Source organism: Macaca thibetana, chromosome 19 (genome assembly GCF_024542745.1).
Source record: "Macaca thibetana thibetana isolate TM-01 chromosome 19, ASM2454274v1, whole genome shotgun sequence".
In the NCBI taxonomy this organism is placed as follows: Eukaryota; Metazoa; Chordata; class Mammalia; order Primates; family Cercopithecidae; genus Macaca; species Macaca thibetana.
This window is the reverse complement of record NC_065596.1, coordinates 18,630,941-18,648,133: the sequence shown is the minus strand read 5'-3', so window position 1 is coordinate 18,648,133 and position 17,193 is coordinate 18,630,941. Positions and strand designations below refer to the sequence as shown.

The window sequence follows — 17,193 nt, the reverse complement described above, 5'->3', positions numbered from 1 at the left end:
GTAGAGACAGGGTTTCATCATGTTGCCCACGCTGGTCTCGAACTCCTGGCCTCAAGTGATCCGCCTACCTCGGCCTCCCAAAGTGCTGGGATTACAGGCATGAGCCACCGAGCCCGGCCCACATGTGAGAATGTGATTCCCGACCAGAGCTGGGGAGAGCCAGGGCAATGTCCTCCCTCTCCGCCCACCCAACCCAGGGAAGGGCAGCAGGGAGATGGCTCTGGTCCCGGAGCCCCAGCCGGCGGCGGCTCCCTGGGCGAGGGATTGACTTTTCTAGCATGTTTTGCCCCTCCTCCCAGTTTCCATCAGGAGCCAGCGCGGCGGCATAAATCCCGCTTTACGGCTGTTATTGACGGGGGAGCGGATAGAGCAGCCTCAGCAAGGCCCAATTAATTTTCCCGCCTGGCATCTGTGCGCCAGGCGAATTTCTGAACTCCTGCAGGGAGGGGCAGAGTGAGCTGGGGAAAGGCCAGGCTGAGGACAAGGTCGTGGGCAGGCCGGGATATCCTAGGCTCTCATCTTCAGAGGACTGTTGAGGGGAGTCCCAGGGTCTCTTATCTGGAGGGTAGAAGAGGAGGGGGCTGTCAGTTCTGAGTAAGGCTTGAAGCTTTTAGTTAGGATGCAAATGAGGGTTTCACTGAGGAGACATTGAAGCAAAGACACAAAGGAGGCTAGGGAGGCTGCCTCACGGCTTTTGGAAGGAACAGCTTGCTGGCAGAGGGCACAGCCTGTGCAAAGGCCCTGAGGCAGGACCTCACCTGGGGTGTTACAGGAATAACGAGGAGTCCCATGTGGCTGGAGCGGAGTGAGTGAGGGGGAGAGAGGGTGGAGGAGAGGGCAGGGAGGGGCTGGGGCAGGTCGTGCAGGGCCTGGTAGGCCTCAGGGACGACTTGGGCTTTGACCCTGAGGGAGGTGGGAGCCACGGAGGGCTGTGGGCAGAGGAGGGATGGGATCTGACTCGGGTGCTCACAGGCGCCCTCTGGCTGCTGTTCAGAGACCAGTTGTGGGATTCACAGTGAAAACAAAACCCAGTTATTAAATTCTCCCAGGTCCAGGTATTGGCTGGGATCTGTAAACCAGAGACCCCCTAGCACTTTAAAAGGAAAATCAAGGCTGGTCACGGTGGTTCATGCCCGTAATCCCAGCACTTTGGGAGTCTGAGACGGACAGATCACCTGAGGTCAGGAGTTCGAGAACAGCCTGGCCAACATGGAAAAACTCCATCTATTTTTTTTTTTTTTTGAGACAGAGTCTCGCTCTGTTGCCCAGGCTGGAGTGCAATGGCACGATCTTGGCTCACTGCAAACTCCACCTCCTGAGTTCAAGTGATTCTCCTGCCTCAGCCTCCAGAGTAGCTGGGATTACAGGCGCCTGCCACCATGCCCGGCTAATTTTTATATTTTTGGTAGAGATGGGGTTTCACCATGTTAGTCAGGCTAGTCTCAAACTCCTGACCTCGTGATCCGCCCGCCTCCGCCTCCCAAAGTGCTGGGATTACAGGCGTGAGCCACTGTGCCCGGCTGATTTTAATTAATTTAAATGTAAACAGCCACCAGTGGCTGGTGGCTGCCATTTTGGACAGAATGGCTCTAGAGGATGGAAAGAGAATAGAAGATAATGAATTTTTTCTTTCTTCAGTGTGATCGAATTCACTGTCTGAGCCAACAAATGGTATCTCATGAGTCAATGACAGTTATAAGTTATAAGTGTCCCACACTAGAACCAATTGTCCAGGGCAGACACATCCCAAGAGCCAGGGGGGCCATGGAAAAGCTGAAGCCTAGGATGAGGTCCCATGGTCCTGCTGCTTTCTTCTGCCCAGGGGCAGGTGGTCTGGATCCTACAGGCTTGGGGACAAGAGCCACCACGTTCTTGGCCACCCCTTTCTGGCTGTTGCTGCACAGCCCTGCTTACAAGAGACCCAAGGCAGCCACACCTCACCCCATGGCCCTGGGCCTCATGAGGGTGGTGCCCAGGGAGATCAGGTGGGAGATCTGGGACTCCTTGGATTGTACCTGTGCTGTAGAAGAGCCTTGAAGGGAATGTTTCAATGGAGGTGTATCCATGAGCTATTGCTGTGAAAAAATGTACCCACAAACCTAGCAGCTTCAAGCAACACATTTATTACCTTACAGTTCCCATGGATTGGGAATCCGAGCATGGCTTAGCTGGGGCCCCTGCATTAGGGTTTCTTAGACAAGGTTACAATTTTGGTGTCAACCAGGACTATGGTCTCATCAGAGGCTCGACTGGGGAAGGATCCATTTCTAAGCCTTCTCAGGTTGCTAGCAGGATTCATTTTCTTGTGGCTGCAGGACTGAGGTGGCTGGCTTCTTGCTGTTGGCTGGATTCTGTTCTCAGCTTCAAGAGGCTACCCACAGTTCCTTGCAATGTGGTTCCCACCCTGGGCTGTTCACAATATGACCATGTGCCGGTAAGAGAGAAAAAGAGTAGTGAGATTGCTAGCAAGACAGATTCTTAAGTAAGGTAATGTAATCATGGAGGCAACATTCTGTCACCTGTGCTACATACTGTTGATGAGAAATAAGTCACAGGTCATGCCCACACTCAAGAGTAGGGAATTATGCACAGGATGTGAACACCAGAAGGCGGGAATCATGGGAGTCACTTTAGGATCTGCCTGCCACAGGAGATAAAGACAGCAGGAATTTTCAATGGCTCTGGGCCCCAAGGGGTTTCTGGGAGACAGGGAAGGAAGAAAAAGAGGGGGGAAGGAGGAGCTGAGAGTAAGAGAGATTGGGAATTGGGAAGAAGGGAAAAAGAAAGACATTAAATGCCATGTATATTTTTGATGCCCTGCTTTTGCCCAGCCTTGTACCCAGAAAAGTACCAGCCCTGGATTTTTCTATGTCTAGCAAAGATACTCCCAGCCTGGTGTGACATTTGCTGTGATAAGGGAGGTTGGAAAAGCTTCCTGATCCAATGTGGGGTTGGGAAAGATATCCTGGGGGAGGCACTTTCTGTGCTGATCCCCAAGTTTGAGACAGAGCCAATGGGTGAGAAGGGGGAGGGGGTTCTGGCTGGAGAGACTAGCAAGAACAAAGGCCCAGAAGTATGAAGCAGAGATGTATGTTCACACCAGGAGAGCAGAGTGATAATACAAGAGGGTGGAGGAATGGGTCATTACTTTGCCTCTTAGGGAGGTGATGTTGTATCCATTGTACAGATGGGAAGACTGAGGCTCAGAGAGGTGAAACCACTTTCTCCAGGCCACAGGACTAAGAAGGGGAACAGCCTCATTCGTAAAATGGATGTTTGAGGTCCTTATTAGCTCTCACATCCTGACTCTGAGGTCTCCTTTGTGACTCTGGATCAAAAACAAGAATAATAATAATAATAGCAGTAGTATTTGTTGATCACTTTCTATGTGCTAAGTGCTCTTGTAAATGCTGCACTTCAGATGTCAGCCAGGCACCAATACAGTCCAACACCTGTTTTTAACTTTTTTTTTTTTTTTTTTTGAGACAGAGTCTTGCTCTGTCACCCAGGCTAGAGTGCAGTGGCGCGATCTCGGCTCACTGGCAGCTCCGCCTCCCAGGTTCACGCCACTCTCCCGCCTCAGCCTCCCAAGGAGCTGGGACCACAGGCACCTGCCACCACCCCCGGCTAATTTTTTGTATTTCTAGAAGAGACGGGGTTTCACCTGACCTGGCGTCAGCCAGGATGGTCTCGATCTCCTGACCTCGTGATCCGCCTGCCTCAGCCTCCCAAAGTGCTGGGACCACAGGTGTGAGCCACCGCACCCAGTCAACTTTTTTAATAGTTGAAAAAATAAAATAATCATATTGTGGTGCTGAACACAGTGGCTCATGCCTGTAGTCATGCCAGTGGTTTGGGAGGCTGAGGCAGGAGGACTGCTTGAGGCCAGGAGTTTGAGACCAGCCTAAGCAACATAGCAAAACCCCATCTCTACAAAAAATGTAAAAATTACCTGGGTGTAGTGATGTGAACCTGTAGTCCCAGCTACTCATAAAGCTGAGGGGAGAGGATCCCTTGAGCCCAGGAGTTCAAGGCTGCAGTGAGCTATGATGGCACCACTGCCCTCCAGCCTGGGTGACAGAGCAAGACCCTGTCTCTAAAAAAAAATAGTACACATAAAGACAAAAGATTGTCTTTTGGAACACATGAAAATATGAAATACCAATGTCAGCATCAACAAATACAGTTTTTTTGTTTTTTTGTTTTTTGTTATTTTTTTGAGACGGAGTCTTGCTCTGTCACCCAGGCTGGAGTGCAGTGGCGCAATCTTGGCTCACTGCAAGCTCCGCCTCCCGGGTTCACACCATTCTCCTGCCTCAGCCTCCCGAACAAATAAAGTTTTATTGGCACACAACCATACCCATTTGCTCAACTATCATCTATGGCTGCTTTCACACAACAGGCAGAGCTGACTTTCTGGCCAAAACTTTTGACTTTCTGGCCCTTTATAGAAAAAGCTTGCCAGCTCCTAATGTTGTGTGTTCACTCCTTACAGCAGCTCTATGAGTTAGGTGCTGTGTCTTCATTTATACAGATGGGGAAACTGAGGCATACAAGCTGAAGTGGCTCAGCTAAGGTCGTAGTGGATAAGTGATCAAATGGGAATTTAAACACAGGTCCGTTGGACTCCCCATACAGTGCTCTCACTGCTGGGTCATGCCTTCTTGCCCAGCCCTTGGTGCTTAAGGCTGGGAGTGCCTGAGTCTAACTCTTTCTCTCCCTGACCTAGGATCACTCCAGAGGGCTGGGCTCTGCACTGAACCTTAGCAGAATCCCAGCATCCTTGGACCCGGGGAGGTGTGGCAGTCAGCAAAGTGCCCGAGGCAAGCTCCAAACTCTGCCCTGTCCCCTCCTCCAGGGCCCATCTGGGAAGGCAGCCAGTGAAGCGCAAATCAATTAAACAAACTCCATGCTGCCTGCCGCCCTCATATTCTGACCTCAGCCAAGAGGCTCGCATTCCAGCCTGGTGGACTTGGGTCCAAGCAAAAGCACTTGTGGGCGGATCTGAGAAGGGGCTGCAGGATCAGGAATCTGTACAAAGAACTCCAGCCTGGCCCCCTGGGAGCCTGTGATACTGAGTTTGTATAATCTGATCCCCCTTGGGGAACACAGTGGGGAGGTGCTGCGTGAGCAAACGCGGGGAGAAGGGGAACCTGTGGAAACAAGAGCCTGTTCTACAGAAGATGAGCTGCTCAGTGTGACAGAGAGTGTGAGGGAACAGTGGGAAAGAAGCCTATAATTTGCTCATTGTATGTGCCAATCAAGCGATAGAGGTTGCTGTGTCTTCGTTGCATGCTATCTGAGAGATTTGACACCTGAAAAGGAAGTGTCAAAATGCATGCTTTCCCTGCTGGACACAAACCTACAGCCATCTTGTAAGGGCCTGAAGACAGGGCAGAGACACTGAGAAAAAGGGGCTTCTGGATCCAGCCATTCCTGAAGTCCATATATGCCTGGACTTTTCACTTACAACCTGGCATTTATGTATATGGTGCCTACATGGTAATTAATAGTGGTCTTGTCAAATATTTCTTGATCTTTACCTTCTGAGACATAGAAGATTAGATTATTCTTCAGCTAATTTCATTCAACCTCTTCCCAAAGATTATGGGAGGAATGCGCTTCCCTGTCTCACTGAGGCCATCCCAGCTACCTGACTTGCTTTAGTCAAGGCAATGTGAGGGAATGTTTTTTTCTCTTCCAGAGACAGAGTCTTACTTTGTTCTCCCAGGCTGGAGTGCAGTGGTGTGATCATCGCCCACAGAACCTCGAACTCCCGGCCTCAAGTGAGCCTCCCGCTTCAGCATCCCAAGTAGTTAGGACCACAGGTGCACACCACCAAGCCCAGCTAATTTTTAAAAATTTTGTATAGGCCAGGCACAGTGGCTCATGTCTGTAATCCCAGCACTTTGGGAGGCCAAGGAAGGCAGATCATGAGGTCAGGAGTTTGAGACCAGCCTGACCAACATGGTGAAACCCCGTCTCTACTAAAAATACAAAAATTAGCCAATTCTGCACTTAGGTCTTCAGAGTCACTGCATGTTTCTACATGACCTCTCCTGCTCCAGCCTTTAGCCCTGGGACAAAAATGCCTTGAAGAGCCACTAATCCAAGGAAGATAAAAACACATGGACCTGACTGGACCCAATTCACAGGGTAGAACTGAGTCCAGCTGATCTGCAGATGTGAGAAGGAGAAATAAATGCTGGTCAGGCACAGTGGCTTACACGTGCAATCCTAGCACTTTGAGGGGCCAGGGTGAGAGGATTGCTTGAGGCCAGGAGTTTGAGACCAGCCCGGGAAACACAGTGAGAACTTGTCTCCACAAGAAGATAAAAAAAAATTAGCCAGGTGTGGTGGCACAAGGCTGAAGTCCCAGGTACTTAGGAGTCCAAGGCAGGAGGATCACTTGAGCCTGGGAGATGAGGCTGCAGTGATCTATAATGGCACCACTGCACTCCAGCCTGGGCAACATAGCAAGACCCTGTCTCTACACATACGAAAAAAAAAATTTTTTTTGAGACGGAGTCTCATTCTGTCGCCCAGGCTGGAGTACAGTGGTGCAATCTCAGCTCACTGCAACCTCTGCTTCCTGGGTTCAAGCGATTCTCCTGCCTCAGCCTCCTGAGTAGCTGGAATTACAGGCCCATGTTACCACGCCTGGCTAATTTTTGTATTTTTAGTGAAGACGGGGTTTCACCATGTTGGTCATGCTGGTCTCGAACTCCTGACCTCATGAACTGCCTTCCTTGGCCTCCCAAAGTGCTGAAATTACAGGCGTGAGCCACCGTGCCTGGCCTATACAAAATTTTTAAAAATTAGCTGGGCATGGTGGTGTGCACCTGTGGTCCTAACTACTTGGGAGACTGAAGTGGGAGGATCACTTGAGACCGGGAGTTCAAGACTGCAGTGAGCTATGATCACACCACTGCACTCCAGCCTGGGGAACAGAGTAAGACCCTGTCTCTGGAAAAGAAAAAAAGAAGTGCTTGTGGTTGTATGTCAAAGAGATTTGGTGGATGTAATAGCTACTGCTATGACATGAGCACATTTTGGGATTGAACATCCTGGCTTCTGTGATGGATTGGATTCAGTGGGGATGTAGGATGGGTTCTAGCCAACATGGTGAAATCCTGTCTTTACTCAAAATACCAATATTAGTTGCTAATGAAATACCCTCCAGAACCCTATTTTCTTCTGCCACAGAAATCAACAAGTTCCAGGCAGTGACTGCTCCATCAGCCAGAGTCCGGGAGGGAAGTGATAATCTTCAAGTCCCTAGCCCAAAAGGTCACAATTGCATATACATTGTGAGTGAGAAATAAACTTTGGATGTTCTTAGCCTCTGAGACATAGGGGCTGTTTGTTACTGCAGCAAAACCAAGCCTATCCTAACAGATACAACAGGAATGGAGGCTTTTGATACCACAGAAAAAGGTGGCAGACAGTGGCATAGATCCTAGGCAAAAAGGAAGACTCTAGACCCTATCTGGTAACATTTATCAAGCCTTTGCTGTGGTCCAGGCGCTCCGCACAGCACTTCTTTTGAGAGCTTACATGCTTACATTGAATTTGCACACCCACACTATGGGGTAAGAGCTGATTTTTTTTGAGATGGAGTCTCACTCTGTCGCCCAGGCTGGAGTGCAGTGGCACGATCTCAGCTCACTGCAACCTCCACCTCCTGGGTTCAAACAATTCTTCTGCCTCAGCCTCCTGAGTTGCTGGGATTACAGGTGTGCACCACCATGCTCGGCTAATTTTTCTTATTTTAGTAGAAAAAAAAAATAGCCAGGTGCAGTGGTGTGCACCTATAATCCCCTGTAATCCCAGCTACTCTGGAGGTTGAGGCAGGAGAATTGCTTGAACCCAAGAGGCAGAGGTTGCAGTGAGCTGAGATTAAGTCATTGCACTCCAGCCTGGGTGACAGAGCGAGACTCTGTCTCAAAAAAAAAGCCACGCACCTTTATTTCATGTTCCACTGAAGAAGAAAACAGCCCTGCCCGTTAAATCGTGGCACAGATGAAGGAGACACATCCTAATTTAAGAGCTGTTAAAACATGGAAATTGTGCATCTCAGAATGAAGGGAATGTGCTGTGTTTAATGCTTCATGACTGACTCCCCTGCTAGACCCCAAAGTCTGATGTTGAGTTCCCAGGGGTGCCTACAGCAAGGCTTAGCACACAGCAGGTGCCCAATAAATATGGGTTGGATGAGTAAATGAACTGTCTGGCCAATGTTAAGAAGATTTCAAGTGTTCTGGGCATGGTGGCTCACGCCTGTAATCCCAGCACTTTGGGAGACAGTGGTGGGAGGATTGCTTGAAGCCAGGAGTTTGAGACCAGGCTGGGCAAGATAAGGAAACCCCATCTCTACATTAAAAAAGAAAATATAGGCCAGGGGCGGTGGCTCAAGCCTGTAATCCCAGCACTTTGGGAGGCCGAGACGGGCGGATCACAAGGTCAGGAGATCGAGACCATCCTGGCGAACCCGGTGAAACCCCGTCTCTACTAAAAAATACAAAAAACTAGCCGGGAGAGGTGGCGGGCGCCTGTAGTCCCAGCTACTCGGGAGGCTGAGGCAGGAGAATGGCTTGAACCTGGGAGGCGGAGCTTGCAGTGAGCTGAGATCCGGCCACTGCACTCCAGCCTGGGTGACAGAGCAAGACCCCGTCTCAAAAAAAAAAAAAAAAAAAAGAAAATATAGCCAGATACAGTGGCACAAGGCTGTAGTCCCTCTACTCTGGAGGCTGAGGTAGGAGGATCGCTCACCCCAGGAGGGTGAGTCTGCAGTGAGCTGTGATCGCACCACTGCACTCCAGCCTGGGTGACAGAGCAAGACCCTGTCTCAAAAAAATAAATAAATAAAGGGCTGGGCTCAGTGGCTCACGCCTGTAATCCGAGTACTTTGGGAGGCCAAGACGGGCAGATCACTTGAGGTCAGGAGTTTGAGACCAGCCTGGCCAACATGGTGAAACCCCATCTCTACTAAAAATAAAAAATAAAAAATTCAAAAATTAGCTGAGTGTAGTGGTCGGTGCCTGTAATCCCAACTACTTGGGAGGCTGAGGCAGGAGAATTGCTTGAACCCGGGAGGCAGGAGCTTGCAGTGAGCCGAGATTATGCCACTGCACTCCAGCCTGGGCGACAGAGCGAGACTCTGTCTTCAAAAAAAAAAAACATAAAAAATTTAAAAAACGTTTTCAAGTGCTATCTCATTTTATCATCGCCATCATCACATAGGGACCATCATAATTCACATTGTACAGATGGGGAAACTGAGGGCCCCAAAGGGACAGAGGCTTTTTCAAAGCCACCGATCAAGTCTGAAATTGACTCCCCTGTCCTGAGATTTGTCTCCGCCCTGCAGCCTCCATCCCCTAGTTCCAAATCAGGGGGCGCCAGACATCCCAGGACCGGCTTCACCCTGACATCAAGCTCCGGCCAAGCTCCGTTGTTTGGTGAAAATCTAATCACGCCGGCCCGAATGCCGACATCGAAATGACTGCCGAGCCCTTGACTCGGGGTAATTAAGAGCATTTTGGGACGCCTTGCTTGATTAAAAGCAGATCATTCGTTCAGAATGAAAATTCAGAAGGCAGATTGCTTTTGTTGCTGCCACGATGCTATTTTAAACCCACGCAGCTCTCCAGCTAATAAAGACCCGTCACTCGGTTGTCGGGGTGTTCAGGACGAACTGTCTGCAGGATTCCCCGACTGCTGTTTACCGCAGCACCACAGCCCACAGGGACCCCTGTCACGGCATCAGACCCATCGAGGTGCAGGCTGACCTCAGTGTCACTCCCAAACGTGCTCCCATCTCAGGGTTACCCCTCGTGTATTCCTGGTCCCCGAACCAGAGAGTCAGATGTCAACCTGGTCTCTTCTTGCCCTCACCCCCTCCCTAGACTCTATCCCACCTGTCCCCAGGACCCCCTCCTGCCTGGATTCCAGTTCTTGGCTCCTCCCTGGCCTCTAACCTCCCACCCATCCTCCCCAGAAAGCTCCTTTTTTTTTTTTCCGAGACAGAGTCTCGTTCTGTCACCCAAGATGGAGTGCAGTGGTGAGATCTTGGCTCACTGCAACCTCGACCTCCTGGGCTCAGGTGATCCTCCCACCTCAGCCTCCAGAGTAGCTGGGACCATGGGTGCATGCACCACCACGCCTCATTTTTGTACTTTTTTGTACAGAGGGGGTTTCACTATATTGCCCAGGTTGGTCTCGAGCTCCTGGGCTCAAGTGAGCCTCCTGCCTCAGCCTCCCAAAGCACTGGGATTACAGGTGTGAGCCACTGCACCCAGCCACCAGAAGGCTCCTTCTAACGTTTGCTCAGCCTCCCCACGCTTTGACTTCACCCAATGAACCGCTTCTTATTCTTTCAGACTCAGTCGCCTCCTCGGACCTCCAGGCTGGCCCAGAGACCCCCTGTTTTCTCTAATCACCCAGGTCGGAATGGTCCTTTCCTGGGTCTGCCTCCTGCCTAGACCGTGAGCCATGTGTGGATGGGGTCAGGTTTGTGGTGGTCACTGATGGTTCTCCAGAGCCCAGCACAGGTTCAGGCACCAAGGAAGGGGAGGTAAATACTGATGAATGAGGGGCCGGGTGCGGTGGCTCACACCCGTAACCCCAGCACTTTGGGAGGCCGAGGCTGGCAGATCACTTGAGGTCAGGAGTTCAAGACCAGCCTGGCCAACATGGCGAAACCCTGTCTCTACTAAAAATACAAAAATTAGCCAGGCTTGGTGGCGTGCACCTGTAATCCCAGCTACTAGGGAGACTGAGACAGGAGAATCACTTGAGCCCAGGAGGCAGAGGTTACAGTGAGCTAAGATTGCACCACTGCACTCCAGCCTGGGCAACAGAGACTCCGTTAAAAAAAATTAAATAAAAATAAAAATACTGATGAATGAATGAATGAATGTATTGGGGTGGGAGGTACTAGAAACACCCTGGATCTCAGGGTATCGGGACCTCAAACGGCCCCTCTTTCTGCCCTGAAGCACCCCGTTCTGCCAGTCTAGGTCCTGACCTGCACCCCAGCCAGGGGGAGGGACAGAGGCCTCCCTCAGAGACTCAGCCTTTAGCTCATTATTTTCCCAGCAGAGGAAGGGACAGGACAGCCCCTTGGCCTGGCCCCTTCCCCACCTCAACCCCCAAAGACGCCAGTATGTCCACATCACATAGATGCAGGCTTTCTGTCCGACCCCAGGAACAGATAATCCAATGCTGGGGAGAGGATGGGGGTGGGCTCCAGGGCTGGGCTCCCTGCTCTTCAGGGGCCAGTGGCTGGGCAGAGAGTTGGAAGACACAGAAGGCCCTGGAGGCCAAGGGAAAGGATTCCAGCAGAAGAGGTTGGGGAGGGCTGCAGTGCGAAGTCCCTCCTATAGTCTAACCTTGGACCAGGGAGTGACGTAACACAGCGGTTCTCCCTGTGGGTGATTCTGCCCCCCAGGGGACACTTGACCATTTCCAGGCGTATTTGTGCTTCTCACCTCTCAGGAGCGGGGGCATGCTGCTGGCGTCCAGTGGGTGGAGTCCAGTGATGCACAACCCACAATGCACAGGACACTCCCCACCTCAGAGGGTAACGCAGCCACAGATATCAACTATGCCATCCGGAAGCGGTGGCTCACGCCTGTAATCTCAACACTTTGGGAGGCTGAGGCGAGAGGATGGCTGGAGACCAGGAGTTTGCGACCAGCCTGGGCAACATGGTGAAACCACATCTCTACCAAAAAACAAAAAATTCAAAAAATTAGCTGGGTGAGATGGTGCGTGCCTGTGGTCCCAGCTACTCGGGAGGCTGAGGCAGGAGAGTCGCTTGAACCCAGGAGGTGGAGGTTGCAGTGAGTGAGATCGGGCCACTGCACTCCAGCCTGGGCCTCAGAGTGAGCCTCCTTCTCAAAAAGAAAAAAGGCCGAAGGGGAGAGCATCTAATGTCAGCTAACACTTAGGGACACCCACTGTGTCCCAGGCTTTTCTGGGGGCTGCTTGACCATCCTAACTTCCCATGAGGTGGGCATGAACATCATCCCATTTTCCAGATGTGGAAAACTGAGGCCCACAGCAGCAAAGCCACATCCCCAAGGTCGCACACTGTGTTTGAAGGTCAGCCACACGGGGGCAAGGAATTTTGTTTCTGGCTAATTCACTGCTGGGTCCTTGGGGTCCTAGAATCAGGCCTGGCACGTAGTAGGTGCTCAGGAAACACTGAATGAATGAATGAATGAATTAATGAATGAATTAATGAATGAATGGCAGAGCTGGGATTCAGACCCAAGCTGGTGGATGCCAGAGCCCCCCACTCACAGTCCTGGGCTCGGGGTGGGGGATCTTCTGCTGCCCCTTGTGTCCCTGCAACCCACTGGACCTCTGAGCCCCACGGGCCAGGCGCTGTCAGGATCCTGGAGGCCACAGCTGATGTTTAAAGTCCTTATTGTGGTTCCTGAAAAAGGAGCAGGTGTTGGCAGCTTGGCCTTGCCGAGGAGGCCCCACGGCCGGTGCCTTTGTCCCTGGAGCTGGTAGAATCCTCTGCTCAGCCCCTCCATTCAACCCACTCAATTCCACATTCCACTTTCCCCCCGTCCACATTCTTCGCCTGCAAATCCCCCATTCTGAGCAGCCGGGGCCCAAAAGGCGGGTGTCTTTGTTCATCTTTTCTTGTCCTCCTCTGCCCGTTAATCTAATCGCTTCCTCTCTGAGATGCGGGAGGAAGGAGAAGGGAGGGAGGAAAATAAACAAATACCGAGGGGAAAAGCAAAGATTCGCCGAGGTGTCCACTGAAGGGGATTTTCGCCTGCCACTTTGAGATATTAACAAAGGCTGGCGGGGGGCGAGGGGAGGCTTGCGGCAGGGAAGTCGGGCACTGGGTGGGTGGATCTGGCTCCCGGCACTGCATTGAGATATTCAGAAAAACAAATTCATCTGGCCTGTCTTCCTGACGGTTTGACTGCCAGACGCTGGTGAGTCCAGGCCAGGGGAGACAGCCGTTAACCATGCCGAGCCGAAGAGTTTGGGAAGGAAGGCAGAGACCAGTGGGGCCCATTCCCCTCTCTCTCCCCGACTTGCTGTGTGACCTTGAAGGATCTGCCTGCTCTCTCTGTGCCTTGTCACTAAGAAGCGGCCCTTTATGTCCCCACTTTGGAGGGATGGAGGATTCAGGGGTGCTCAGAGAGTGAAAGGTGTTTGCACAAGTTTACCCAATGCTGCCGTAGCAAACTCCCGGTTTAGGGCCCCTTCCCAGGACCAGGCAGGAGGGGAGAGCGCTTGGGGCTGGTCAGAGGGTCCAGATGGAGCTCAAAAGCCGTCAACCGAATGTCATCCCACAGGGATTCCCAGGTGACTGTAGGAGCCTCTTCTGTCTGAGTCCTCAGCCTTTTCTGTATATTAATATCTTTTTTTTTCTTTTCTTTTGTTTTTGAGATGGAGTCTCCCTCTGTCACCCAGGTTGGAATGCAGTGGCGTGATCTTGGCTCACTGCAACCTCTGTCTCCTGGGTTCCAGCGATTGTCCTGCCTCAGCCTCCTGAGTAACTGGGATTACAGGCGCCCGCCACCACACGCGGCTAATTTTTGCATTTTTAGTAGAGATGGGGTTTTTGCCATGTTGGCCAGGCTGGTCTCAAACTCCTGGCCTCAAGTGATCTGCCTGCCTCGGCCTCCCAAAGTGCTGGGATTACAAGCATGAGCCACCACGTCCGGCCAAGACCTTATTTCTTAAAAAAAAAAAAAAAAAAAATTGGCGGGTGTGGTGGTGCGTGCCTGTGTTACCAGCTACTCAGGAGGCTGAGATGGGAGGATCGCTTGAGCCTGGGATGTTGAGACTGCAGTGAGCCGTGATCGTGCTACCACACTCCAGCCTAGGCAACAGACTTGAGGCCTTGTCTCTATTTAAAAAAAAAAAAAAAAATAGATGATGGCCAGGAACAGTAGCTCACTCCTGTAATACCAGCACTTTGGGAGGTCGATGCAGGCAGATGCCTTGAGATCAGGAGTTTGAGACCAGCCTGGCCAACATAGTACAACCCCATCTCTACTAAAAATACAAAAAAATTAGCTGAGCATGGTGGTAGGCACCTGTAATCCCAGCTACTTGGGAGGCTGAGGCAGGAGAACAGCTTGAACCCCAGAGGCGGAGGTTGCAGTGAGTTGAGATCGCGCCACTGCATTCCAGCCTGGATGACAGAGTGAGACTCTGTCTCAAAAAAAAAAAAAAAAAAATAGAAGAAGAAAGAAAAGAAAGAAAGGCAAGAAAGAAAGAGAGAGAGAGAGAAAGAAAAGAAAAGAAAAAAGAAAAGAAAAGAAAAAGAAAAGAAAGAGGCCGGGTGCAGTAGTTCACGTCTGTAATCCCAGCACTTTAGGAGGCCGAGGTGGGCGGATCACCTGAGGTCAGGAGTTCAAGACCAGCCTGGCCAACATGGAGAAATGCGACCTCTACTAAAAATACAAAAATTAGCTGTGCATTGGGGGGTGGAGTGGGGGAGCCTGTGATCCCAGCTACTCAGGAAGCTGAGGCAGGAGACTCACTTGAACCCAGAAGGCAGAGGTTGTGGTGAGCCGAGATCACGCCCTTGCACTCCAGCCTGGGCGACAAGAAGCAAGACTCGGACTTAAAACAAACCAAAAAAATGCATGAAAAGCCCAAGGTTTGGTGCATAAAGAGATGGCAGAAACCAAAGTCTCAGAGACTTCGTGCAAAACTTGCCCCCAAAGGATTCTGCAGTCCCACCCCTAGGCTTTTGTTTTCTTTGATGATCCATGTGCCTGTGTCCCTGGGTGGGGAATCTTGCTATTGTCAGGAAATGAAACGCCACCGCCTGAGCTTGATTGCGTTCTTCCCACCCCCCGCTGCCCAGGATCCACTCACAACGGGGGACGGGGGACGTGGAGGGGGCACGGAAGACCCAACACGGGAGGTGGAATTAATCACGGCGCCATTCATGGGAGGCGCCTCAATTGTTGCAAACTATTTAATGAGAGAAAAACAAAAATGACTGCTTCCCTGAGGAATTAGAGGGAGGCATTTTCCATTAGGGTTTTCTTTGATGAAAAAGGACACAATTAGAGAAAATCCTGTTGTTGGCAGGGCCCTGGTCCCGGGTTCGAGCCAGAGAGGGGTACTCCAAAGAAATGGTGGCGAGGGCCGGGAGCAGGGTTCATGCCTATAATCCCAGCACTTTGGGAGGCCAAGGCGGGCAGATCATGAGGTCAGGAGTTTGAGACCAGCCTGGCCAACAGAGTGAAATGCTGTCTCTACCAAAAATACAAAAATTAGCCAGTCCTTTTGGCGGGTGCCTGTAGTCCCAGTTACTCGAGAAGCTGAGGCAGGAGAATCTCTTGAACCCTGGAGGTGGAGGTTGCAGTGAGGCGAGATCATGCCACTGCACTCCAGCGTGGGTGACAGAGCAAGACTCTCCCTCAAAAACAAAACAAAACAAAAATTAGCTGGGCACGGTGGCTCACGCCTGTAATCCCAGCACTTTGGGAGGTGGAGGCAGGCGGATCACTTGAGGTCAGGAGTTTGAGACCAGCCTGGTCAACATGGCAAAACCCCATCTCTACTGAAAATATAAAAATTAGTCGGGTGTGGTGGCGCACGCCTGTAATCCCAGCTACGCGGGAGGCTGAGGCAGGAGAATTGCTTGAACACGGGAGGTGGAGGTTGCAGTGAGCCAAGGTTGCGCCATTGCACTCCAGCCTGGACGACAGAGTGAGACTCTGTCTCCAAAAAACAAATAAATAAAACAAAATAAGCAAACCCTTGCTGTTGTGGAAGAAGATGGAGCCAGGATCAAACAGGCTGAAAAACAGGGTGATGGAGCTGTCTGGGAGGTGCACAGGGCAAGGGGGCATCATGGAAGGCTTCCTGGAGGAGGTGGTTCTGCAAAGACAGCGGAAGGAATAGTTAGAAGGAGCCAAGAGAAGGGATGTGGGGGAATATTTTAAGCAGAGGGGGCATCGAGGGTAAAAGCCTAGAGGTGAAACTGTGCATGACTCCCTCAGGCAATCGGGGGGTGCAGGAGAGAGGCGGGAGACCAGGGAGGAGATCTGGGGTGGGAGTAGGGGACTAGTGTTGGGGCAGAGCTGAGAGGGGCAGATGGGAGAGAGGGCCTGGAGGGAGAGCAGGCAGGATGTGGGGACAGACAGACTGTGATGGAGAGGGGAGAAGCAGGACAGAAGCCAGTGTCCAGGTCTCCAATTCAGGGGTTAGGGGGGACCACCGCTGAGATGGGGACCTAAGAGAAAGAGCCAGCTGAGGGAAGAGGCCGAGACCAGGGTGGCTGCTGAGGGTGAAAGTCCTGAAGGATGTTCAGAGGACAACCCCAGGGTAATGACTGGGCTCGCAGGAAGGACTCGGAGCTAGAGTCAGAGCTCCAGCATCCATGCGGCACTGCTGTTCCCTCTGTCTAGAACACCCTTCCCCATGCTCCACCCAACTACACTGTCTTCTCCTTCCACGTCTCAACCTGGGAGACACCTCCACCTGGGAGCCCCTCTGGGCTGTACATCCCCCATGACAGCCGCACTGTCACTGCCCAGTCACCGCGAGCTCTGTAGCAGTGGGGCTGCCTCCATCTCTTCTCTGCTATGTCCCCAGCACACAGTCAGCACCCTAGGCCTGTCTGTTACCAGAGCAAATACAGCTGTCATTTTCACCATCATGCACCCAGCACCCATCACAGCCCTTTGGTAACTCTCTCGCCAGCCATCCCATCTCATGTGGCTCTTCAAGGGGCCGCCACACAGAGGGAATCGCCAGAGGCCAGCCTTTCAGATGCAAGTGAGAATGGGGCCTTTTCCAACTGCCCAGGCCCCAGAAGAAATCAAAAACGGAAGAAATGGGCCAGGCGTGGTGGCTCACACTTGTAATTCCAGCACTTTGGGAGGCCGAGGTGGGAGGATCACCTGAGGTCAGGAGTTCGAGACCAGCCTGGTCAACATGGTGAAACCCTGTCTACTAAAAATACAAAAATTAGCCGGACGTGGTGGCAGGCACCTCTAATCCCAGTTCCTCGGGAGACTGAGACAGGAGAATAGCTTGAGTCCAGGAGATGGAGGTTGCAGTGAGCCGAGATCGCACCACTGCACTCCAGCCTGGGTAACAGAGTGAGACGCCGCCTCAGAACAAACAAACAAAAAACACAAAATCACGAAAATAGGTGATGAGATCAGGAAACTCAGAAGTGCTATTTAA

At 51.6% G+C, this 17,193-nt stretch overlaps 1 protein-coding gene and 1 long non-coding RNA gene across 3 annotated transcripts in view; one reads left to right on the top strand and one right to left on the bottom strand.

Moving 5' to 3' along the window:
• RPL36 (ribosomal protein L36) overlaps positions 1–17,193 on the top strand; it is a 459,247-nt gene that overhangs the window by 253,558 nt on the left and 188,496 nt on the right. The window lies entirely within an intron of this gene.
• On the bottom strand, positions 2,108–12,505 carry LOC126942920 (uncharacterized). The gene is made up of 2 exons (XR_007721648.1): positions 12,310–12,505; positions 2,108–2,409 (listed from the first exon to the last, which is right to left on the bottom strand). It is a non-coding gene; the product is annotated as an uncharacterized LOC126942920 (long non-coding RNA).